The sequence below is a fragment of the Chlamydotis macqueenii genome, chromosome 1 (genome assembly GCF_036417535.1).
Source record: "Chlamydotis macqueenii isolate bChlMac1 chromosome 1, bChlMac1.mat, whole genome shotgun sequence".
Lineage (NCBI taxonomy): Eukaryota > Metazoa > Chordata > Aves > Otidiformes > Otididae > Chlamydotis > Chlamydotis macqueenii.
This window is the reverse complement of record NC_141556.1, coordinates 150251906-150277601: the sequence shown is the minus strand read 5'-3', so window position 1 is coordinate 150277601 and position 25696 is coordinate 150251906. Positions and strand designations below refer to the sequence as shown.

Here is a 25696-nt window from a genome sequence, read left to right as displayed (position 1 = left end):
TGTTTCTCCTTTATGACCTCTGAGTTAACTGCGCTAGTTGCACTCAAGCCATTTGTGTTGGTTTTTCACATTTAATTTATTTTCACTTCAGTGTTAAATAATGCTATCTGAGTAGGTTATTTCACATTTTCCAATTCTGAGGAACACTGTCTTTGCAGAAATACTGGCAGTTCCCTCAAGCAAAGCTAGATGACAGCCAGAATTTGCAGCCTTTAGAAAGCTCAACAGTATAAGAATATTTCTGTTTTGCTTTGGAAGAAAAGAATCAGTAGTTCAGAAATGTAGCTATGGCATTTTCAATTTGAAAAGCATCAAAGTTATTCCTTTAGAATTTGCCGAAAGCAGCAGAGAGCTGTGTGTGCCCTGGGCTGCCCACAGCTCCCAGGGACCCAGTGATTCTTGGGGTTTCCCACGCTGTCCCGCCCCAATGGAGTCTGGAGTCGTGCAGAAAGTCCGGGGGGTCCCCAAACCTGCTGCTGAGGGGTAGGAATGTGAAACAGGCTTCAGAGGAGTCACCTCAAATTCCCTCAAAATCGAGGTATTCACGCAGAATAGTTTGATTTTGATGTACCAACATTTGCTGAATTGAACAAGTTTGATCAGCAAACATCCCCCCTCGTCCTGTCTGCTCTCAGGACCTTCCCTTTCTCCCAGCCAAACCTGGCCAAACCTTCTCTTTCTCCTGTTCAGCAGCAAAAGCCTAATTCAGCAGCAGCAGGAAGGGGGATGCGGGGGACGCCTCCTCATCCCGCGGTTGCACCTCTAGGTGGGGCAGGCGAGTTTCGGACGCCGGCGGAGCCCGCGACTTTGGGAAACTTCCCCAGCCGAGAGCAAGAGGGGAAGGAAAAGTTGTTGGGAAGCTCCTCCGAGCCTGCAAAGGAAGCGTGGGGCTGGTGGCTGAGGGGCTTTGGTGTGTTTGGGCTCCCTGGGACCGAGCTGGGGACATTCATGACAAGCGCTGCAAGAAGAGGAGACGTGCGCTGGCTGTGCCTGAGCCTCAGCACCTGTGAGAGCCTCACCAAGAAGTTACCCGGAGCCCTGTACTTGCCAGTGGACCTCTTCTCCAGGCTTCAGCGGTGGTGAGCCCAAGGTAGGCTTGCATTGAGCACGTTTGCTGCCTCTCCCCAAAGCTGGCATGGCTCTGATGCGGGAGCTGCTTCGTTGTGGGGATGTCACAGAGGGCTGTGGCTAAAAATTGTGTTGGATTTAGGTTTCGTTTGAATGAGATCTGCCATTCAGTGAGCTTCTCTGCTCCTGGTATTGGACTAAAGAACTGGGTTTTTTTTCCTGTGAACGGTAGAAAGTAGCTAGAATTTCTTACAGCGTCTTTTGATTAAAAGCTGAAGTTTCCTCACATCAAATGTACTTTAGACTTTTTTTATTATTAAAAGTACTGATGTTCTGACCAGTTCACAAACTCTAGAGGACGGTTTTATTTGCATGGAAGTACATATTTCTCCAGAGGATAGTGCAACTGCTGGTTTGGGTTTTGTGTTAACATTGAAAACTAATTTGCCTGTTCATTTCAGACTGCTACTATACTTTTGAAATTGCAGCCAACGCTGTAAGATATCACGGCACTGGTAGCATTGAGGCTCGCTGCATACACATGTGAATACATGTCTGTAGCATTCTGATTTTTATTTTCCCTGCTTCCACAATCTCACTATAAAAGAGAGCTGGAGATCTGAGGTCTGGAGAGGAAAGCAGGTTGCAGCCCACACCGAGGAGTTCCTGGGTGGCAGTGGCATTGCATACCTGCACCAAGCGCAGTACGCTGTAGACATACATAGTGCTGGAGTAGCTTTGAAATGCTCGGCTCTGGGAGAGTAGAGAGCTCAGCCAGGGCTGCAAAACCTACTCCAATGGTAAAGTGGCCTGTGTGAGCCTTGCATGACCATGGAAGACTGTCACTGGTACGGAGCTGGGTGTTTTTAGCTGCTGCTGCCATGGCTACAGCAGTGGATTTTTAAAAGTGCAGCTAGGAACTTATATACCTAATAGAAAAAAAAGTCTTCCTTTTTGGAAACAGTGGAGCTTTAGATATTGCATGAAGGGGCACTGGATAGCATTTTGGATCTGTCCCCCATGGGGTGACTGATGAGATCCTCATCTAGTGCAACAGTGCCAAGGAGCTTAGGGATCGATGCCTGCTTGGGGTACCACCCAAAACCTCTTTATGCACCTCAAGCCACAAGGAAAGCTTTCACACCTGCGGCTCCTGTTTGTTGGAATAGACGAGGCCTATGGCTACTGCTGCCGCTCCTCTACAGCAGAGGCGGGAGGTGATGTTGTGCACTACAGTTTCCAATGATAGGTCTTGAAATGTTTCGGACAAATGGTGGAAATCTCTGGCAGCTCTATAAGAACAGTCACGGGAGATCGCAAATTTTAAAAGGAAATTTGTGTGATTGTGCAAAGTGGAGTCAAACCCCATGACTATGATCAGGATTACTCAGTTCTTTGTTCTTCTCTGTCAGAAATGTCTAAGATGTAGAAAGCGAAAAGAAATGAAAGTTTAGGAATCTTCTCTCAACGAGCAACACTGGTAAGAAATTAATTTTGAAATTAAATGAAAGAAGAACAATCAACTTAAGGAAATGGTATATTCATCAGCATCCAGTTTGGCTCCACACCACTCAGTGTGAACAGTTTCACCTTCAGGTAAACTCCTGTGAGCTCAATTTCACTGGAGATGTCTGACAAGGGTGAGACTGTTGCTAAAGCTTGGCCCAGCTCTTTTAGTTGGTTGGGTACAGCATAGTTGTGTTGCTATTTGCAATAATGTAGTCTGACCACAACAAAGAGCTCAGATGAGAATGTGCCCAGAAAAAGCCAACAGGCTTTTCTTTAGTAGATAGATAGCTTTTACAGAAAACTGCCGCCATAAATAGGCATTTTTTCACTCTTGCAGCTAGATGGAAAACATGTGATGTTTTAATATTTCACATCAGATCTTGAGATGGTAATTTTCAAAGGATTGTACTGAATTGTATGCAGTGGAAATCACCCCACTGAAAATGTGAACTGAATATGTGACTGTAACACAAAGGGGTTTAGAATTCCTCCGAAAATGGCTTCACGTGGGACATGTCAACTTTACATGTAAAGGCATCACTTCTTGGAATACTAGAATATTTTTGACAGAGTCTATACTTCCTAATTGAACCTGTATAGCCATGCTAGATAAATGGTCCAAGTCTCAGTTTTCAAAAAAATAGCAGCATAAGCTTTTGAAGATAAGATTAATATTAAGATAATGTTTTTCTCATGTTGTCATCAATGGAGGAATTCCCCTCTAATATCCTTAACAGAGTTGTTTCCTTTAACCATGCTAGGATGGAACTGTGTTTCAGATCAGATTGTATCTATGCTACTTCTCTTCTCAGCTAAAGGGTAGATAAATTGCAATGTGAGCTACTGCCTATAGCAGAATAACCCAAGAGGTTCCAGCATGACCACACCCTGTGTGAGTCATTTGTGAGGAGCTGGGGGTGGGTCAGCCTCTCCATTCACTCCTGTTAAAGATATCCCATTTCTCCCTCCAGTTACTCTCCAGACCTGGCCTTTGCTGCCTTCTGGTGCACTCCTGACCCTCAAGAACCACTATGGTTTTTTGTGACTCATCCAGAAGATAACAGGTGGCCTTTTTTACCCAACAGCTCCCGAAGCAGCAACTGGGGAAAACCCTTCCTAATATGTAGAAATGTTCTGGCCAGTGAGTTGTTAGGATGGGAATCATTTGCAAAAACAGAGACACTTTCCTGCCATGTATATTCCAAGGAAGCAAGTCCCTGTAAGGGGTTAGATATTACCAAATGAGGATGGTATTGTGACATTTATGACTGTCCACTTTGGCAAGTATTATTGACCTGTGCTGATGGTCACCGTGTGGACAAAGTGCTTGGCCATACTTTTCCCAGAAAACTGAGAACCTAACTTCATACAGCAGGAGGCTAGGACATCCAAATATTATCTGGAGGCCAAGAAACTTGTTGTTCTTTCGTTTGATTTATCACTCATCCAATTCTATAAAAAACAAACAGAGATCCTGGGCCCATGCAGCTGATGGCAGAGCTCCCGCAAGGGTGGTGTGCCCAGCTCTTGCTGGCTCTGTGGCAACATTTAGTGATCAAACACTGCTTCCCGAAACATGTTAGCTTTGCACACATTTCTTCTGACTTGACGTAGCTCAGATCTTTCAGTTTCTTCCCACCAGGGAAATCAGAACAAAAGTAGAGAGGAAGTTATTTTCAAATTCAGAAGGAGTTCATTAGAAACAAAAGAATAAAAGATAAACAAAGACTATTTTAAAGCATTATCTGCTATTGTCTTTTGAAGATGTTAAAAGTTTGCCAGTGGATTTTCAAATCTCTGTGGAGGCAGCGTGAGGGCCACATCCTCCTGATTTGATGCTAGCGGGTGCTGGTTTTGAACTGTCAGAAGTGGCATTCTGTGAAGTTAATCCACAATGCTTGAGCTGAATCACCCGCCATGAATCTAGCAACAGGTTTTACATTACCACATTACCATAATGTCTGACCATCTGCAGTGCAAAATCAATAGCAAAGTCCCTGGTGGATTTCAAGAGTTTCTGGCATTTATTCTTTTTCAGACTTAGTTCTTCAGAACTGAGCTTTTTTTTTTGGATTTGCTGTCTTAAATTCTGCTCATTTCCTTTTTGGGAGGGGAAGGCTGGTAAGGTTTTATGTGGCAGAAGGAAGTGCCAGAGCTGTGTCAGTTTTATAGCAGAAAGGCTTTTTCAGGAGGTTTATGTTGCCTCATCCCCTCCCCACAAGAAACCTCTCCAGCAGTTGGTGGTATCTGAGCTGACCCTTGTCTGACTTGCTGTGCACACAAGGCCAGGAGGGTCTTGGTAGACCAACGATCCAGGGTTGCTGGATCTCTGCTAATAAACATGTGGACATGGTGGTGGTGTTAGGTTAATGGTTGAACTTGATGATCTTGGAGGTCTTTTCCAACCTAAACAATTCTATGATTCTATTCTATGTGCAGGGTAACCTGTGTTTGGGGAATGTTACTTAGGTATGGTCAATTGCCACTGGGGAGGTGGGAAAGAAAACCAAGAGTTTGTAATGCTTATAATGCTTGACTATGCTTGTGGCATCCTGAAATGTTGATAGACCTGAGACCCTTTTGATCTTAAATGCCAAGATCAACTTGGTTGCAAACCTCCAGCATCCAACCCTTCCCAACCAATCTTCAGTGAGATGTTTGCTTCCCTACTGGAGCCTGGCATAGAAAGATACATGAGCTCCAGTTTCTCACTGTCTTTGTCTCCGCTATGCAAACACTGATGGATGTACATCCCCTGCAGATTGTCTTAATGAGCCTCTGGTTCATTAGGCTTTATGGCCAGGACATGGTGCTGCAAAACTTGCCTGAATCCAAGCCCAAGCCAGCCCTCTAGTAAGAAGGAACCCTGGAAAGATTCACTTTTTTCCCCACCTCCCCTCGAGGTGGTGTTGTATATGAATCTCTGTTAGACCAGCCTTTATCCTCTGTTCAGCAGTGTAAGAGGCTGGGGACCAAAGCAGAAACATATGGCCAAGTACTGAGTGAGCTTTTAATTCTGACAGTGCATCCATCTCTTCCTTCGGATATATCACAAAGAAAAACGACTGAAGTGCCAGTTAAGCAGCATATAATTATTTGCAGATTGAGTTTCAGGACTTTTCTTTTCATTTTCTTTAACCACTTTAATAGTTCAGGATTAGATATTTATAATTATCCAGACTAGAAGGATGCATTCCTGTGACATGCTCCATTTTTCTCTCACAACTGTATACATGCTCCACTGCTTGAGAGAAGGGCTTAAGAGGGAAAGAGATCTGTATACTAATAGCTGATAAATAGAGGCTTTATAAAAATTGGCTTCTGTCACTGAAAAGAAGGAAACAAAAAGGCCCTGTGCATCCAGATCACACATCTTGGAAGAGAAAAACTGGGACTGCAAAAATATGAGGAACAGACGAGATCAAAGGCTAAAAATGGAAGAATCTGTTATGCTACCTGGTACTGGTTATAGCCTGCTATAGTTAGGAACTATGAAACAGGCGGTATCCTCAAACCTGGCACTTAAATTTACCATTTCTAACAAAAAGAAGTTTGAAATTACCATCATAAAGTTTCTCTTCTTATCAGAGTCAACAAAAAATTTGTGCTAGACCTCAAACAGAATTTAGTCAGTGTCGATCACAATTTAATACTGTCCCTGCAAAAGAAAAAAATCGAATCAATAAAAAAAAAAAAAACAAAAAAAAAACCAAAAAAACCCCACCCAAACACCCAGAAACCCCCAAGAAAAGACTGGGGCTGTGTTCTCTTTTTGTCACTTGAAATTTTACTATTTCTTTTCTTGGTGGGTAGTTAGTGACAATGGATCTCCTGAGTTAGATGCAGTTGTACTTCCAAAAATAGATGAGAGTGATCTGTGGGCTGCAACCTGTCCGGTGGCCTGTGACAGAGGGGGGCAAGTGAAGCAGCACACCGCCTTCAGCTGGCCACCCCCTTTCCTTCTGAGTCTTTTCCACCTGCGCAGCAGGCATGGCTCAATGGCTCGCGGGCTCACCTCCAAGCTGCAGGAGTTTACAGGCTGGCGGATCCGCGTGAGCCGCTGCGCCTGACGTGAAGTCTGGCGGTCTGAAACCGGATTCATGAAGCGTTCAGTTGTGCGGGCTGCAGGAGGGCAGTAATTTCCAAGAGAGGGGCAGAGTGCACAGCTGAGGGCAGTAACTGTCTCAGCTGTCACCATTTAATCCATCACCAAGTCTGAGTGTCAGCACCCTCCAAGAGAGACAAAAGCAGAACCGAGTATCCAGGCATTGTGGGGCGCAGATTTATTTCATTACATTCAAATACTTTCCCGTGATGAGCCTTGTCTCTTTAAATTTTCCATATAGAAAAAGCATGTGCTAACATATTGCCAATTCGAGGGGTATATTTTTGTGTGCATGTGTAGATCCAGTTGGTTTCTTTGGGATGTAAAATAAAAAGGAAAAAACCATTGTTCTTTCCTTGCTCTCAATTTTCAAAAATTGCCAGTTCTCATAAGCAGACCAAAACAGATAACAGATGGCATTGGCTAGCAACAAGGAAACCTAGATGCAAATAAAGGACAGTATATGAAGAACGTCTCTGATGTGGCAGGGTTATGTTTTCTATCATGGTTTCTAACCGGTTGTGAGAAAAGTCCTGCACTAGCAGTTTGTGGCATTTAATGGGATGTGAAAGGTGAAAATAATTCAGCTGGTGACCAAATGACAAAATTGGTAATAAATAAATAAATAAACTAACAAAGATATAGGGGCTTGATCCACTTCCCAGTGAAATCAACAGGAGACTCTCCAGTAACATTGGCAATTATTCACAGGGGACCTGCATGCCCATTTCTGATTTTCATCCAGGCTCCAGATGTAAACAGGCTATGCTACAGAAGAGAAATAAAAGGTTCCTGTCCATGAACACTCCCCCAGCCTAAGCAAGGAGGCAATGTTTTTCAAAGGCATCAAAGTTGGACACCGTGCAGGGTCACTCAGAGAAGGCAGCAGGTCCAGCACGTCAGTCACGTGTGTCCCAGGGAGCCCCTGCACCCCTGTTCCTCCCAACCTGGAGACCTGTACAATGAACCAGGAGCCACAGCTGGGCTGAATTACAGCGATCTGTCCATAGCTGTGTAGTGCAGGTCTCCCAGAGCTTGTATGAGGTTGCTTTTAATTTAGCTTAGGTGGAAGTCAAACTGAACAAGCAAACAGATATTTCTAGTGTGAGAACCTCTGCATGGGGAAACACCAGGAGCACTTTGAGGAGGCAGTGAATGGTGCCCTCGGGGGCACAACACATAGGTCAGGCACGTCCACATGTAGATGAGACATCTGGTTGCAGTTTGATGAGTGTAGAAATTTTCCACTCACTCCTGCCCACAATGTCACCTCTGCCTCAGCTTTTAAATTCCAGCCTCCGAAGCAGGGAAAGACAGCACAGGTTAAAAGACACTAAAATCCCACCAGCTTCTCTTTCCGCTGAGAGTGAATCTCTTCTTGTAGCAAATGGATATTGGATCCATCCCCAGGAATGAACAATAGATGTCTGAGTAGCTGGAAAGTTGAGATCTGATGTCTTGGTTGAGTGAGACTACAATTGCATGCTTTCTTCCTGCAGAAGAGGGTGTTTGCCAAATCTCCGGTGTAGTACAGAGCACTTGCTTCATCTGCTGCAGAGCCCTAAGACATCAGGCCTTCTATGTAAGGCAACAGGCAGACAAATGTACTGACAATGACAGAGCAATTTCTAATATTTACTCTCTTTGCCTCTACCCTCAGTGCTTGTACAGGCAGATCCATGACAGTCAGCACAGCCTTACTTTGTTGGTAGAAGGATGTGGTTAAATGCTCACTGGTTTTGTTTTTTTTTTGAAAATTAGTATGTTGATGTGGTACCAGTCAAATACTGGCAGAAATTTGAGAGAGCCTGTGTAGCTGGCTTGTTCGTTGATGCTCCTCTCATAGGTCATGTACCCATCCCATGCCTTTGCTAGTAAAATACCTTTTCTTTAGCTCTTCTCCGATACAACACTGGATCTACGTCTATAGAGAACATCACTAGTTTTCCTCATCGTATAAGACATATGTAAAATTCAGCTTTTCTTTGAAGTACTTCTTAATACTCCTTTCGCGTTCAAGTAAAGCTGTCACTGAGTTCACTGAGGTTTGCCCATGCAAGGAGCAAAGGCTCTCTCCCCTTGAGAGTATGCAAGCCATTTTCTAGTAATTTGTCTGCTAAGATGACAGATTTCCTTATTATAGCACTGAAAACAGGAACTTCACTGTCTTCTAACAGAAATGACTTTACATATTTCATGAACCTGAGCCAAAGGCACTGCTCTTGTTAGCTGGAGTTGGTGGCTGTTTGGTTGGTCTGGACATGAGAATTATCTACTTCCCCTTCCTCTTTTTTGTTTTTCTTAATGAAGGCTTTATACCTGACTAAAATACATAGCTGTATTTTTCCCTTCAGGTCATGTTATTGGAAGCTTTGAGTTGGGGGTAGGGGTAAAAAAGTTCACTTACTAAGTAAGATTAAAGCAATTAAAGGCTAAGGCTCATATTTAATTTTCCCTCGTAGATGCAATTTTTCATGCAGTGACAGCATCAAAACCTTTTCAAGTTTTATAGCTATTTCACATTTGGCAGAAACAACAGGAAACCATCTGTAGCAAAGCAGGATTGTTGTAAGCATAATATTCAGTAATGAAAAAAAGATTAAAAGAAAACACTGTTATCTTTACGTGAGAGCTTTGAAGGCACAAGGAGCAGGATGCTTGCATTTGCCCATCTATCTACTAGCATCATAAAATTTTTCTGGATGAGGCAACCATGTAGAAAAGTTGATTATTTCAGCAGAAGGAAGAAGTTCGATAGGAAATTTGACTTTTGGTTTCTTGTTGAGATTTCCACGATGAATGTAAAGATGCTTGTGCAGAGGAAGTTGTATATGACTGTTTTCTGAATATCATGACTTGCAAGCACACACACAATTTCAAATAGGCAAGTTGTCCTACAGAACATGAGTAAGACACTCATGTTCTTAAACTTTAATGCCATGCTTGAAAGTCTTTTCTGGACCAGGGAAATAAAAATAAATTGTGGGAATTCAGATGGGTCATATTGCCCTGTGTTCCCTTACGGCAAAGTGTATTTGGTTTTGTTTTGTTGTGGTTTATGTGCTGGAAAGGCTACATCCGTACTGAAAGACTGCATGCTCAACAGTTGCGGGTGAAAAATACTTTTTGCAGAAACTTAGTTTGTCAATTGGGGTGTTAGATCCCAAGGCTGCAGTTTTAGGGGTGCTCATGGTAGCTGCTGAATTACCTCTGAAGACGACGGTCAGTCCTGTAAAGTTGTTACAGTGCTGTAAGTATGCTCAAAGCTCTAATCATCCCAAATTACTTGTATATATATATGTTCAATAAAGTGAAAGAACAGTTTTTTCAGGTGCACTCTTTATTTTAGCCTGGGCTCTTTTCTCCAAATATGTTGAAATTTTGACTAGTGAAAGAGAAACAAGTCAACCTTTCTGTAATTTCGTTGCCACCGACAGTGTTTCACGTATTAATAATCAGACCTAGTTTTAAGATAGCTTTTCACTCTGCAAAAGTCAAAATATGTCAGGGAACAGCAATATCTTCTTGTTATTAATGTCTTAAATCATAGCTAGACACCCTGTTTTTCCAGTTTTCAAGGCAAGTTATGAAGGCTTTTTTTTTTCAAGTGCTGAGCTGATGAGACATTAAAGGTTTCTTTTTCAAATAGTTTGGCTGTTGGGTTGCTCCTTTCACTCACACCTGCCCCTTGACTTAGAAATCGTCTCCGCCTCTTCAGCATCAAACACTGAATTTACATAGGCACAAAGAAAGTGTGGAAGGCCAACAGCTCGCACCGTCATTAAGATGGGAGCGCGAGAAGAACAAAGCAGCACAATGGTAAGAGAAATATCACAATACCCTACTTTTCTTCGAGGCTGGCTAACTAGGCTTTCCCACAGGAGGGAACGGTGCTGAGGATACCGCAGGATTAGCAGATGCATGTAGGGCTGCTGGCAATGACTAAGCCGGTAACAGTGAGCGAGTCAAAGTTCTAGACATGAGTCAGGTTTTGAACTTGTTGTGGTTTGTAGTGGCTCAAAAGGCTTTGTACAGCATCACTGTATAAGACTGTGACTGCAAAGTGATGGGCTTAACAGCTGGTAGAGTCACTGTCTGCTTTGGAAGGGAATGCTTGCTTTCAGCAAAATGTTGTAGCCGAACTCAACTCCACACATCGCTCACCCACAGCACAGCCTTGGGTGTGCCTCTCACATTATTTTAATGCCTTTCCAAAGTACTCTGGCTTATTAATTCAGTAAGTTCTTCCTAATTATACAAGCATCCCTGAAGAATTTCAGAGATGCACATAAGAAGGGTGGCAAAGTTATTTCTTAAAAAATATGTGACAAAAATAAGAAAAAAGTGGTGGAATTATATATGTGTTTACCACCTAAAGTGAGTGACTTTTTATATGCAAGCGTGGCTTTTTCTTCTGGAATTCTAAAGCATAGAAGCAAAGAAAATGAGAGGAAAACACAGTATCTGGATTAGTTTTGTTCCTTCAGAACTTTATGTTCACCCATTTTAAAACAAGTTTGGTGGGAAGGCTTGAGTGGAAAGACTTGAGATGCTCCCTCAGTTCTGATGGGTGGTTTTGCTGTTTCTTTTCACGAACTGCAGATGTGGTGCTTTTATTTGCTGTTGCCTGTGCCTATGACTGAAGAGGACAAAAATGTAAAGAAAAAAATACAATTGCTGTACAAGCTGCCAAAACTGTATTAGTTTAATCAAAATTAATGCAAGAGAGAGGCATCTGCTTTTCCCCTTGCAAAGCCAAGTGCAAAGGCAGTGCTAACAACTCAAGTTCTCCAGAAATACAGACAGAAACAAAGCTGCTACCTGTGGTATTTTCCCCATCATTACTGATGCTGGCTGGATTCATTCAACAAGTGTTGCATGCAGACCTTGCCTAGCTGCATAGACATGTCCATTTTTGCAGAACAGATTAAAATTTGTAAACAGTGCTGTTTAACTTTGCAACATTTTTCATCTAGAGTTTTCACCCTTTTTTTTTGTGTATACAGATGAAATATTTTTCCTTAATCATAGAAGAGCAATTACCGATGGGTGTGTGAAGAGTGGGTAGAATAGCAGGCACTCTCCGAATCTTTGACTCAGGAGCATGCTGAGGTGGGAAGCAGATACTTTCTGTTAGATCATCTTCATGGACTTGATCCCACGGAGGAACTTGGGTGACTGGCAGACCTGGGTGCCTGGCAGACCTGTCACTTCACACACTAAAGTCTAAAATTCAGATCCTAAGAAATCTTGCTCAGCTGCCCCTTCACCCCAGAGGTACCTACATTCCTTAACACCCACGTTTGCGTCCACTGAGTTCCTTGCATGCCTGAACGTGTGCTTCTGGACATGCTTTGCCTGGCCTGCCCTGTGCTGGATGAACAGATCCACACAACACATCTAAGTCCTGCCAATGAGAATGGCCACACTTTTACATTTAGCCCATGCTTAGGGAACTCAGGTTGGAGATCTGGACTTGATGCGCTCCTTAGCCTGGGGAGACTTCAGCTGTTTCTCCCACAACAGTGCCCCCAGCCTCAGTATCTTCCAGATACCTTCTGGAAGAGGTATCTGTCCATCCCTCTCTTTTTTGGTAGTTACATTTTCCTAGGCATAAGTGAGTATTTGGAGAGCAAAAGAAAAATAATGCTGCTGCCTGGTCACTAGGGTACTTGCCATAGTACAGGGTGATGTGGGCTTTAGGACATACTCAATGTAAGATATTTAAATTTTTGTCAGAGTAAGAACTGGAGCCCAGTTTCCAAACTCTGTCCCAGGTGGTGCCCCAGTCACTAGGTTTAGGAGTCATGTGCCTGAGTGAGAAAGAGAAAAAAACTATTTCATGCAAAACAGAAAAGCATCAACAGGAGGGGGCTGGACAGCCCTGTAGGGGAGACCAGGGCTTTCCCCTCTCCGTGGAGCCCACCCAGCCTGCCCCGAGCCACTGAGGGGGAATATTTCCAAAATTATGTTCAAACAAAGGAGGATCCTTTGTGCAGGCAGGCAGAAGCGTTTGGCCTTGTGTCACCCCATGGATGATGGGATTATAAAGTGCAAAGATATTGAGCAGTGGTAGGAGGGTCCCATAGGCTGGATTTTGCGGGGAGCCTGCAGGAGTGAACAGCAAAGCCTTGCCAGGTTCCTAAGCCTTGCCAGGGTCATGGCCAAGGCACATATGCTGGCTTTTGAGGGTCTCTGTGTAAAGATGTGTCCTCTCTCCCCATGCTCTGGCTGTAGCAAGGATGCTGCCACCTCCTTTGGCTTCCACAGGGCACCGAGTCCATCACGGCACTGCTCCTGTTGTGAATTTAGTCCTCAGTCTGACCCCTGCTGAAGCAGGGAGCTTTCTTAGGAAAAATGTGCTAGAGATTAGTCCAGGCTAGTTTAAATCAGGGATGACTAAGAGGCCCGTAGCTCCAGGAGCACCAGCATGGATGAAGGTTGATTTCTGATGGATTGTTGTCTTGTGGCTGATTGCCAGCTCCAACTGAAGTGCTCCCCACTGGGACATTTGCAAAGACCTTGCTGCTGTGTCCATTTTTTGGTGGCTCACAGGGCAGCCTGCTGCCGCGCTGGAGCTCACCAGGTGCCCTGCCCCAGCCAGCTGCACCACGAAACCTCTGGGAACTGGGGTCCTCCCTGTGCGATCCGGGTGGACAGGACTGCTGGGGAGAGGGGCTGGAGGATGCACAGCTAACTTGGAGTTTGGGTGAGAAATTACTTTGTGGCCACACAAGCACCATTTGCTTTGGAATCCAGTTAAAATTGGAGGAAATACTTAAAAAAAAAAAAAAAAAGAAGAAGAAGAAGAAAAAAAAAGAAGCCCTCCTGCAAATATCCAATAACCCCGTGGTTTTGGCATTCTCTTGAGAGACAGGAGTTGGAAGTTCAACTCCCTGTTCCAAATTAAACAGAGGGAGTATTTGATGTTGTCCCGTTTTACTCAGTGTGTCATACTACTCCACTAATAAACTGATCTGTGGAAACCATACACTCCTCTGAAATGTGCTAACCATACCCTGTATGCAAGCCTTTAGTGCGTACAAAGAAGAGTAGCGATGCTTTTTCATTTGTTCAAGACCAGCTATTCAGAGTGCAAGTAGAGAGCACAGCTGAGATTTAGGAGCAAGAAGTTGCAGGGGCAAACTCCAGTGAAGGGGTAATAGGTGGTATAAATGTGGTTGTCTTAGGTTTTCATTTCCAGGCTTTGAAGTAACTCTATAGGAATTGTAATATTTTCTGATCACTGAAGGTAGACTTCAAAAAAACACTTTTATTGTAGACTTTTTGGTTTTTATTTAGGAAACTTTGCTAACTGCACTAATACACTTTTCTTTTTAGTATCTTTTTAGAGAAGTTTGGTATATTAGGCACACAAATTCAGGAGATTCATTTTGTAGCTGTATGTCCAGCTTTCACTTCTATCTACAAGAAGAATAAATATGAGAGAGCTAAACAGGACCTCAGATGTTTGGATGAGGATCTTTCTATATATAACAGTGAGCAAGAAAAATGTACAGAACTGGCTTCATGCGAACAGCCAAACTCAGTCATTGCTTCCTTAAAGCCTTAAACTTACATCACCATGAGGTGCCAAGAGACAGGGCGGTCTTACGGCTTTTTTTTTAAAAACAGATTTGTATACCCAGTATGTCAGGACATGACAACAAAATGAAATGGTTTTAATTGACATATAATGTATGTGAGTTTGGGTCACTTTTCACTACATGTCAACAGTGCAGAAGAAAAGTAAAAAACCCAGCTTATTAGTAACAAACAGAAATGCTGCCCTTTCTGTTGCACACTGGTGGGTCGGGCTTTGACGTAATTAAGCATAACATAAAAATAACTCATCTGTCAGTACTATTGTTTATCATGAAAGGACGAGCTCTCTGTAATGCATGGTTTTAATTAACTGTCACTTGTTGTCGAAGTGGAGATGCAGTGTACACATTTGGCCCTTAGACATGTACATGAGTTTTTGGAGATGTCTTAGAAGGCAGAGCCAAGACAGTCAAAAACCAAGTCTGAAAACAACCTGACCACACATATGAACACAAGTACTTGCTATCCATCGAAAACTTTGTCCTTTAAACAAGTTTCCTGCTTGCATCCTTTTTTGGAGGAGAATTAGCTTTTGCTGTTCACCATTTAAAGCACATCACTAAAACATGCCCCCAGGTCTCTGCACAGTGTGACATTTTAGACAAGCTCTGAAAGAAATGTAGTTCCTCACTTGCTGTTGTGCACTTGATAGTTGTATCCTCTAGAAATGTTGTTTCTATAATCCTGTACTTACTTGAAGTGAAAAGTCATGGAAATAAATAACTTTCTATTACAGGGTTTTGCTATAGAATACATTGCTACAGCTACAAGTGTGATTCTTCTGCCACTTACAAAGGGTAAAGCATTTAGGCTTGCTAAGACATCTTCTAAGAGCTACCCCAGACCAGGGCCTGGGTGACTCCAGGGAACTGCTTGGACCAGGCAGGCTGTCCTCAACTCTTGGAGAGGAAGGGGTATGCCAGGAGGCAGGAAGGGGCTATTCTCACAGCCCTCACAAGTCATAGACATGACTGTGTTGTTGCATTTCACTTTGCAAGATTATCTTGACATTACCCGCCCCTTCACGGGCAGAGGAGGATAATGCACGATGCCACGTTGCCCTGGTGGCAATGGGTCCCAAGCAGGTGAGGGTGAGTTGCCCAGGATTTTGCTCCAGGTGGGATTATTCTGATGCAGAGGCAGCATGTGCCTGGCACATCTTTGCCACCTTCAGTTTATGGGGGAATTGAGTGGCCACTGCGAACGGCTTCACGGAGGGAGCAGGCAGAGCAGAGGATTAGGACTGCAACACACGTGAGGGTTGGAGGAAAAGATGCTCAAATCCTGTATGGGCTTCCAGGTGTATGAAGAGCAGCGGCTGCAGGCACAAGATAGGGTGCTGGCAGGGGGAAGGAGTACCAGCTGCTTCCCACTAACGCGCTGCTCCAGCTGGAGCAGAGGTAGGAAAGGGGGCAAGAGGAGTAATGCAGAGTTAAAGAGAAGGAGTCATCAGCACCAGAAAGCACATGTGTTGATGGAGAAGCTAAATAAATAGGAGGCAAAGGACTGAATGGGGACAAAAATAGCAAACGTTGGGAGGGCGGCAAGAAAGGTGGCATCTCTCTGAGGGCTGGAGAAGGAATTGTTGGGGAATCCAGGGCATTTTCTGCCTAATTCATAGCTGGTGCTCTCATTAGGCCAGGAGGCTCTGATAGTGCTTGTAACTTTCTGGAAAATTGCAAGTGAGTTATTTTTAACAGGCACGCAGCAATGGAGCAACTGCCTAGAGCCATGTATTTCTGTTTCCCTCTCTTGTGACTCCCTGTGAGATAGGGCAAGCTGAACTGGTCTTGCTTACACTTCTTTTTTTTTTTTGTAAAGCTGTGCTCCGTTTATTGCCTTTGACTTTGGGTACAAGCAGCATTCTCTAGCGTGCTGTCAAGAGCTGAAATGTCAGAATGAAATACTGAATGCTATTTCCTCAGATGCTTGGTGTCGGAAATTATGGAGGCTCCAGGCTAAGTGTCCGCAACAGATTCCCATGATTGCTGCCATGGAGCCATGCTCCATTTTTCAATACATTGGTCACAGGCTGATGAAACTGATTTCTCTGAGAACATTCTGCTGGCACCAGATAGAAGATGTCATCTCTCAAAGGAAAAAAAAAAAAAAAAACCCAAAACCAAACAACAAAACACCCCACAGAAAAAAAAAAAGAAGGTTTAAATGGTAAATCTTTCAAATGTGAAAATAGAACAAGATACCTGTGGCCAAGCTGAGACAATGCTGCAGCTTCACAGGCAGTTGTGTGAGTTCAATTCAGCTTGAGTGTAGATGTTTCTTCTCCTATCCTAGTGGGTAGATGTTGAACATCTGTACAGGCTCTCTTGTACAGGCCCTCTTCCCTCCCTTCCTTTTTCCCTATTTTAAATCTGCTGTGAATTTAACCTGCTTTATTCAGATTTGTAATGGCATGAGGTTTATGTGCTAGCTGGGACGTGCAAATAGCTGGAGTCCTAGAAATGCTCATAATTTGCATTCGTAATAAAACATAATTTAAAATCCTAAATATAGAAAGTGCTCTATAACTGAAATGGATTAAACCAGCTCCTTTTCCCCAGATCTCAACATCCCAAACATCCTTGTGAGTCCAGAAATTTTGGAAGAAGCCCCATGAAGGCCTGGATCTGAACTGCTTAAGAAAGGAGAATCAGAAAACCAAATCTAGAGCTTTCTGTTGGGTTCAGTCCAGAACATTCTGATGGGTGCTCCTCGATGGTAGCCCTTAGTTTTATTGTTAATCCCATATTGCTCTCTGGTCCTGGGATCAAAGATAAGGATTATGAAATGCTTGAGAAGGGCAAGTTTTTCTGTCTTCAAGTTTTATATTAATCACCTTCTTTTCTTTATCAGTGTGATTTCAGAATATCTCCTCACAAATGTTTTTGAGTGCCATGAATTAATACAGCATTATTCCAAACGCCATGGCAATTCTTCCCCTTGGAAAATGCTCCTTAACTGGTTCTGCACCATCCTTGTGCTCCAACTTTTACTGGCCCTTTGAGCGATAGATAAGATAGACAATAAATATCTTTGCAAATTGCCACGTGTTTTTCTCTCTTTATGACAAACCCTTTCTGCCTGTGTCACTTCAAAGCCTTGGGTAATTAGTGTGACACCTGCTAATGCTAGAGTTTCAGCAGCCTGAGCTCTGGGATATTCAGTTGTGTTTCTCTACATACTGACACTGTCCTGAGCGCTCTCTTCTTTCCCTTGTGCCATTTCCTTCATATATCCCAGTGCCCTATGGCTTTGCCTCCAATTTGACGGGTCCAGTGTAAAATTAAGTCCTTACTGCCAAGGGTTTTCTTCCAGAAGAATTTAGGAGGCCGAATGAAAATGTCTAACCACAGCTTGCTTAGGGAGAGGATGAGTCTGCCTAAAATGAGGAAACCAGGCTTGTCTCAGAAACCACAGGGATGGCATGAGCTGACACCGCAGTCCTTCTCAATCGTCTCCCACCAAGTCAAAAACCTCCTTTAGTCCTTCACAAGCTGCCGGCATGCTACGGCTTCCCTGGCAGCAGCGGTGGCGTAGGCATCCTGCCTGGCGCCTGGTCCCGCAGCCTGGCTGCCAAAGGCGAGGGGAAATTGTGCCGAAACACAGGTGTCCGCACAGGCAGCCAAACCCATTTCATACTTGTGCCCTGCGCCACAGACCGTCGGCTGTCGCTGGCTCTTACCCTGGACACACTCCCACACAATCCTTCTTGCTTGTCTGTTTTTCCGTTCACCCACTACCTGCATCAGGGGTTTGATTTTTCTTTCTTTTTTTTTTTTTTTCCTTCGCCTCAAAGTGGTAGCAATTCCTGGTGCATTTATCTTAGATGATGTGGTCGTTGTAAGATGAAGTACCTGCAGCAGCCAGTCTGCGGTTGATTTGAGCACAGGCGAGTCTCGACAATGAGCTTAAAGGAGGGTGTCAGGTATAAATCTTGTCTTCAAACAGCTAGGGTGCATTCCAGACTTCAGAGACACCTCTTTGTGTGGAAGGGCTTTTTTTTTTTTTTATGCCTCCTTTTTCTTTTTCTTGGACCTGGAAGAGGATGAAAGTGGCGGGGTGTGTGCGTTCGTTTAGGCTGATAATGAGAGTGGGGCTCACGGGCATGGTAATTTGGCAGCCTCTTCACTTCCTGTAACAGTTTTAAAAAAAATCATCCAAGGGCTGCTTAAAGACAAACATTTTTTGTTTAACTACTGCTAGTTCATTTTCTGAATAACCATGCAATTAATCTTATTTGTATTAAAGAGGCAGGCTGCTTTTTGTAAGCTTTTCTGAGCTATAATTAATGAAGATCAAAAATGTTACAGAGACATAATATTTAACTTTTCATAGGTGCAACTACAACATCTGGAGCAATTAGAGAAGCAAAATAAAAAGGCATTGTGTTGGTTTTTTTTTTCTTCAAAGTGTCTTTGTTGAGTCTTTTTCCTGCGCACAACTCTTTAGTGCTCTAGCTGTGAACATAATTTTTGGTGAGGAGACTAATCAATACTAAAACCACTTTTTTTTTTTTTAATTGCATTGAGAGATAAACACATTGTTCAAAAAATGTTATCAACTAGGTCAGACTTGCAAGGACTGAGCCCACGAGGTTAAGTGCAGAACTACCTGTGTTGTTCCTCGGAGGATCAGAACCAAACAAGAGTGTTTATTGCTTGCATAGTAGTTTTTAAGCAAACACGTGTGTGTGTGTTAAACCTTCAAAACCATCACAGAAGTTTCATGATTTTACATGTAAATTCTGGATTTTTTTCCACTAGGAATTCTGTAGCACAGATTATCTTTTAGCTGAGCTGCTTAAAAAAAAAAAAATTACTTTGTAGTAAGTAGCAGCTTATTTATCTCTGGATGATTAAATAAAGAACAACTCTGGAATGCATCACTTGAAGACATACGACAAGAAACGTGCATAGTTTTTACCTTGACATTAGCTGCCTCCTGCTCCACCAACCTTTCAGCTACTCTAACAAAAGGAAAATTTGGTTTTCACTGGTCTGAAATCAAAACACAGATGGCTCCAAGTGTGTCACTTGGATTCACAAAAAAACCTCCATACTTTGCCTTTACGTACAACCAATGGGCACAGGACTTCATTACGCTGAGGATCATTCACTTCATATGCATGTGGCATTTTGCTGTCTCTTTGCAAAGAGAAGCTGCAGCTATGTCATTCCTATTAGTATCAGAACTGTGGTGGCATTGCTAGGGCAAAGTCATCTCTGTCATCTGTGTGATCTCGGATAAGTCTGATCTCAAACATTGTTTGAGGAACAAGCTATCCTGGTACCTTCCCAAAACCAACAGGAGCTGTTTAGTACACATCAACTATCTGATGGGTACTAAACCACGTTAAGAATGAAAGAGGAATTAAACTTGTCCTTTCTTGGTGGGATGCAAGTATCATCTGGGACGTGACATACAAAGAAGTTACGACCTGGGAACATCCACCACCCCATATCCGTATCTTGGAAAAACTTGTGCTACCTGATGCCAAGTCCCTCTACCTCCAGTAACAACAAACTCTGCTTCTAGAAACTTGGAGGCAAACATGAGCAAGAGGTGCAGGGCAGCACTGAACACCCTGCTGCTGTGCCCCAGCAGCCTGCACCCCAGCTACTCCTTCCCAGGCAGAGAACAAGCTGGTGCCCTTGTGACCGCGGGGGTCCTTACGTTTCACCCGTGCTTCATGTTTGCAGATAGATACGTTTGGTTTGGAGAAATGTTTACGAAACCGAATCATGGAAAGTTGCACATGGTGATTACATCATATTTATTTCTGTTTACTTTGTGACTCACAGCTTTCCTAACTATATGCAAGCAAAAAAAAAGTCTAACAATTTCTTGTATTTAAATGAAAAGCCTTCCGCTGTATACGGGAGACATCTGGCCTCTAAAGCTTTCCCTCTAATCCCTCTCAAGGTCAAAACCCAACAAGTTTTTTATGGGAAGAGAAGGAATGTCAGGATGCTGATGCGCAAATATTTCCCTCAGAGCAGGACCGGCGGTTTGAGCGAGAGCGTTTGGCTTTGTGCAGAGACCAGCTGCAGCAGGACAGCACAGTGGCCAGCTCGGGGGTGTCGGGAGAATTAGCAAAAACGCACCAGCTAAACACAAAATATACACACTTTCAGCACCAAAATCTTGATGTTCTTTATGTGATTTCCAGGAGATGAGAGGTTTTTACATTTTGACTGAGGTGAACCCCTCCCGCAGTCCCCCCAGTTACTGATCTTCCCAAGCACTCTTTCATCTTCTTATCTTTCAGACTGTAAGATCTTTGAGGAAGAGACAGTCTTTATTTGTGTACTGTACAACACCCAGCACATTTAACACTAAAATCAAATGTTTGCCTACACTGTAAATAGTTGCCAAACAGTGTGGTTTCAGAGGGTGTCGAGGGCGTTCATTTCTAACTATTAAGAAGGGAGCGAGAAACAGTGTGAACATACTGTAGTTTTTGTTCAAAACAAAATGGTAGAACATGGAGCCACCTGTGGATTTCAGAGAGCCCCAAGTACGGCGTTGGTCAGGGCACGGTTGAGGTTACCCATGCAATGGCAGCTTTTCTACTCAGCTGCTTTCTGCCCTGTGCATCTTGCACATTAATCACAGCTATCATCACAAAAGAGTTTTGATGAGGATATTTCCAGGAAGAGTTGGAGAGGTCTAAGAAGCTACGGTCACCGTACTTGCACTTAATAGGCTCTGCTCAGGGAAATTAGGCATTTTTGGGTTTACCTTTGCGTCTCCAGCCTGTTCCCTTTTACCCAACAGGACTACTGCCCCAGATTTTTACCCTGCTCTCAAAATGCAGGCCTGCTTTAAAGTCAGAGGAATCATGCCTTTGATGAATTTTATTTATTATACCATGTAATCCCTACACATATGTTCAGTTTATAGGTAAAAACACAGCTAGTTTGACTCTATGTGGCACTTTTTCACATGATGTGAGTCTTTTCTCTTGTGACGCATCAGAGTGTGAAGTCAGACAGAAGGTACTTTCACTCCCCAGTTCATGTAGAAATAAATAACTGTGTGGGCACCAGCCACTGGAAGTTTATTTCTTTTCTTTCTCTGACATCCGTCATAACTTGAAATCAGAAAATCACTCTGCATCTTGCTTTTATGTGGTCTTAAGGATGAGATTGTTCAGTGTCGCTTTTTTTCTGCCTGTGATTTGAAACGAGTAAAATATTCTTCTGAAAAGCTGTATTAATTTGCCCGCATATGTGTGTCTACTGCCATTTAAGATGTGCTAAATGAGATGTCCATGTGGGGCTGGCAGGTCTGACACAGGACCCAGAGAGGACCTGCAGCCTTTTGGAGTGGCACCCTGAGGTCAGGCGGGGCAGCTGCACATGGGCAGCTGTGTTGAGCCCTTGCTCAGCACAGCTGCTGGAATAATTGTTCAGCTCCCCGATCATCAGATTACTTCTTTTTCCCTAAAAGCATCATTAATTTCTTCTTTCTTGCTTTCCATGATGGTTCCCAGCTCTTCCAGTAACCACGACTTTTACGCTTGCTACTGCATATAGTGGTTTCTTAATTTGAACATAAATATTATCACTTTACAACACACTAGTAGGGTTTCAAAATTATGTAGATACTATAATATCAGGAATATGAACCAATTATTAACTCTTAACAAACTTTTAAGAAAGTGATCGTGAGAACAGAATGTAAAAAATTACTGAGGAACAAGACCAAAGCAGGGGGTTTTTTTAGGTCTAGCTCAAAAAATATTGAACATCCAAAATGTGAGCTCACTCAATTAAAAAAAAAAATTATTATTATACATTTCCTATACCTTGTGCAGCTTACCCTCGTGTTTCCAAAGAAGCCTGGAACAAGATCAGGCCTGTGATATTACTGAACAAGTAATATGAGATTTACTTCAACATGTACTATGACTGGTAGATAAAAAAATTGCACTTAACTGGTAAGGCAAAATGCTTTTTTTCAGGTCTGGCCTATTGCAGTGACTGAAGGTTTAATCTAAAACTTTGTCCAAACCTTCAGCTCAGTGTTAGCATCAAAGGAGGATTGTTGGGAATTTCAGAAAAACTTGACCTCTTCTTATAGTCAAAACTTGCTCTGTATCCATTCCTTTATTAAAGATGTGTGACAAAGTGAAGTTCAAGTATATCTGCATCTGAGGCAGGTCACAGATCTACCTCTTATAGTGGTAGTAGGCTGATGAGGATCAACATACAGTATTACTTGTGAGGAATAATCACATTTCAAAGGCTAGCAGAGAATTACACCTACTGTGCGCCTTAATGTCCTTGACTCTAAATTTCCAGTACTTTGTAGAAACCCTCTTTGTCCCCATTACGTTGAATCTGGCAAAAGCAAATTTGAGTGTGTGGTGGCATTGATCTGTAGTAATGAAATGTTTGTAAAAAACATTGTTTACTTTACCTTGCACTCAAAGCTAGAAGCTATAACACGAGAGCTATCTTGAAGCAATATTTCTGATGCTGCTGAGCCTTGGAGAGCCCGCGTTCTTGGTAATTGCCATCAGAAGTCAGAGCAGAGCTGTCACACCAAGGATTCAATGTCTTTTCTAAATACTAGTTTAGGCTGGCTGCTAGTTTGGAGGAAGTTGTACGGAGGATAAAGTCAGACACATTTGAGGACTGTCTGTATGTTGGTCTCAGCGCCTTAAGTTTTTCGAGATGAGGATCAGCCTTATCAGCCTCATGTCCAGTATCACAGAGTCCTCAAACCACTTTCACAGAAGAGTTTGCATTAATATTAACAGAGGTTACACATAGAAAGGGGCAGTCTTTTCAGCCAGGCATTTGTTCACACACAGACAAACCCTGCCAACACTGTTTCCAAGGAAATGAAATAATTTATAATTTCAATTCTAGTTTGGAAAACAGTTTTAGACAATAAAACTGGGGGAAAGCTTTGGAAAATGCAAACCAGTTCAAATGTAGGATTTGCCAAGTGAAACAGCTTATGTTTATGCTCCTTTACCTGAGAAAATTACTTATTTATTTTAAGGGAAGCTAAAATATCTCCCAAAACCATGGGGTAACACCTTTAGCCAGGTCTTCTTCGTATGTGCCATTTCACCCCATCTGAATTCTGTCTTCGGTTTGACCAATAAAGCTTCCTGGAAGCATCCTGTTCAGTTGTGCTGGGAAAGCGTTAGCTGTCCCTGATGCACAGACCTGGAGTGGCACCAGCGAGCCATCCCCTAAGCAGTCGTGCTCTGTCCAAAGGCTGAGGAAGTTTTCCCCTCCCAGAGGAAAGGAGTGCTTGACTTAGTGGCTTCCCATCCTTCCTAAATGGAAATCTACTTTCTTTTCTCACCCCAAAGCAGAAAGAAAGGGAGGAAGTGGCACAAATCACATCCTTGTAGCTTTAGGACTTAGAGTGTAGCAATCTCGAGGCTCACAGTGTGAGACACAGGATGTCCCTGCCAAAAAGCCACGTGAGGTGGCCTGGGGAGGGTCTCCAACCCCCCTAAGCTGCCTCAGTCGAGCAGGAGGGGGAACCGCAGAGTATTACCTACCTGCTCACTGGCACGCTTGGGATACAGTGCTTGGGGGGAAATAGGGGCTTCCTCAGGATTACTGCGCGGTGCCATAATGAATGGCTAATTATAGGTCTTGCAGTGAGAGAGGCAGCCCCACAGAGATCTTAAGCTACTAGAATTTAAGTAGAGATGTTATTTCTGAGATATTATTCCCACAAGCCAAAGTACAATTACAGTGGCGTTTTATGTTTCCTCACAAAAAAAAAAAAAGTTAAATGAGCAAAGTGCATGATTTTAAATGAATCCTGTTATCAAGGAGTCACTTAGACACAGTGCTTCATCTTCTGCTTCCTTCTTTTAAGGCCATTGATATCTCGGAAAGTCTCCAGTCTGAATATTTGCATGGCACAGGTTAAAGGGCCTGAGCAGGCCTGGCAGACTTGATCGTGCAAACTTAGGTATCTTTGAAATCAGCAGAAAACTTGATGCTGTGTACCAAACAAACAAACAAGCCCTGTGCTATCCAGTACTCCTCCAAAACAACCAAGGGAAAATAATGTTGTTCCATCTATGTACAGGAGAACGAGTTCTTGAAGCAAGTCAGAGGGGCCTAGAAATATGGTTAGCTACACCTAGCCACTTCAAGGTGAGATATTGCAATACAACTCTGCACACATCCTAATAATGGCCAAGAAAAAGGTTTCCACAAGTTGTCCATAATTAGTCTTTCCCAAAAAGATAAACTCTATGAGTAAAGATTGGGAAAAAGGAGCTTTCAGATTTCCAGGTGAGAAGCCATTTTGCCCTGTCTAAAGTATCACTTCCTTGGGCAAAGTGACAGAAAGATGGATGAAGTTTGAAAGCTTGGACTTGGCATAGAAATGGCCTTTTCTGGGGAATGTGTGCTTTTCTGAGTTGAAAATAAAAATGAGCAGGGTATGACAGGGTTAAGAGCATTTGCAAGCTATGCCTTGATGAAGAATTAACCCATCAGAACTGAGGACTGTGGCTTCACTTGTTTAATGATGTGTCTGCCTGGGATATTTAAAAGTCAGAGTACTGTTTAGAGGGTCCTATGAGTTTACTCAGGATGTCATTGAAGTACAGAAGGCCAAAGTTTGTACGCATCTGATACATTGGGCTGTACTACTGAGAAACAGCATGCAGTTGGATGGTGAGAGGTCATTAAAACAGAGGGAAGACAATAGACAGGAGTGTATTTTCATTCCTGTTCGTATAATAACTTCAGTCCCAAAACACATGGAAGGATTTTACAAAATTATAAACAAATTGTTTATAATATCAGGCTTGTTCATACCAGCATGCCACTAGCATCATGATGCTGTGTAGAAAACACAGCACTGTGCTCAGCAATACCTTCCATTTCCATTTGAAGCATGTGAGTTTGGAGCATGTAACTGGAGGGGCAATATTTTAGATGCTACAAGAAAATATCAGCTGGTGAAAAGTAGTTACAAAAAGGGCTCTGGGTTGTGCAACAGGGACACGGCTCAGGTATTTAATCCAGAAAGATCAGTGGGACTTCGGTTGCGCGGCCGCTTTGCAGGGAGCAAGGCAGTCCTTTGCTGTCCTGTGCTCCCCAAAATCTAGCTTAATAACACCCTGTTTTCCAACTACCAAGGATCCTTCCATAACCATGGTTTAAATAGGCTGCCTGTTTACCGATCCTAAATAGCACCGTCAGCAGCTTGATACTTCAAAGATCTTGCTAGGTTGCTGGTGATGTGCCAGCACCCCGAAGGAAGGGTGCCCACATCATGTGGCATGGCAGCTGGCCTTTTTCTTTGTCTGGACCCCAGACATCAGTGCCAAGCCTGCCCCTTTGGTGAAGGCCAAGATCTCTCCTAACATTGCGCCTGCTAACCACAGGCCATGCACACAATAGCCTTTGCAAA

At 43.2% G+C, this 25696-nt stretch overlaps 1 protein-coding gene across 3 annotated transcripts in view; it reads left to right on the top strand.

The window, feature by feature from the left end:
- Positions 1-873: 873 nt before the first annotated feature.
- The window catches only part of EDAR (ectodysplasin A receptor), a 73248-nt gene continuing 48425 nt past the window's right edge, over positions 874-25696 (top strand). For all 3 annotated transcript variants that reach the window (XM_086741056.1, XM_010127135.2, XM_010127134.2), the window contains exon 1: positions 874-1090. The gene's annotated coding sequence lies outside the window, so the exon portion shown is untranslated. The remainder of the gene's footprint in view (positions 1091-25696) is intronic.